This window comes from Charadrius vociferus, unplaced genomic scaffold (assembly GCF_000708025.1).
Source record: "Charadrius vociferus isolate BGI_N301 unplaced genomic scaffold, ASM70802v2 scaffold2894, whole genome shotgun sequence".
Taxonomy (NCBI): Eukaryota; Metazoa; Chordata; class Aves; order Charadriiformes; family Charadriidae; genus Charadrius; species Charadrius vociferus.
This window is the reverse complement of record NW_009648232.1, coordinates 19953-20304: the sequence shown is the minus strand read 5'-3', so window position 1 is coordinate 20304 and position 352 is coordinate 19953. Positions and strand designations below refer to the sequence as shown.

Below are 352 nucleotides of genomic sequence, written 5' to 3'. Positions count from 1 at the left end.
GGGAGAGGCGGCGAGAGGAGACGGCGGGGAAGGGGAGGGAGGACAGAGGGGACTGAGCCCCAGTTCTGCCGGCGGGACACAACTGGGGCTCAGCGGTGGGAAAAGCGACAGACTCGATTGCTCTTCACTGGATCCGACACCATCAGCAGGATCCCCTTCCCGGGGGGCCTTGGAAGCAGCGCCAAACACACCAAATCCAGGTTAATTTATTATTTTTGGGTTTGTTTTGTTCTTGTTTTTCCCCTTCCCGCCCTTCCTCGGAGCCCACGGCTAAGCGGATCCGGGTTTTTACGGCCCGAAGCGGGAGCTACGGGTAAGGGAGGCGAAGGAGGTGGGAGCTCAGCAGCGCGAG

At 60.5% G+C, this 352-nt stretch overlaps 1 protein-coding gene across 1 annotated transcript in view; it reads right to left on the bottom strand.

The window, feature by feature from the left end:
• Window positions 1–352, bottom strand: part of LOC104285644 (dynamin-2) — a gene marked incomplete at its 3' end in the record, with an annotated part of 16883 nt that overhangs the window by 2365 nt on the left and 14166 nt on the right. The gene's annotated exons all lie outside the window — the stretch shown is intronic.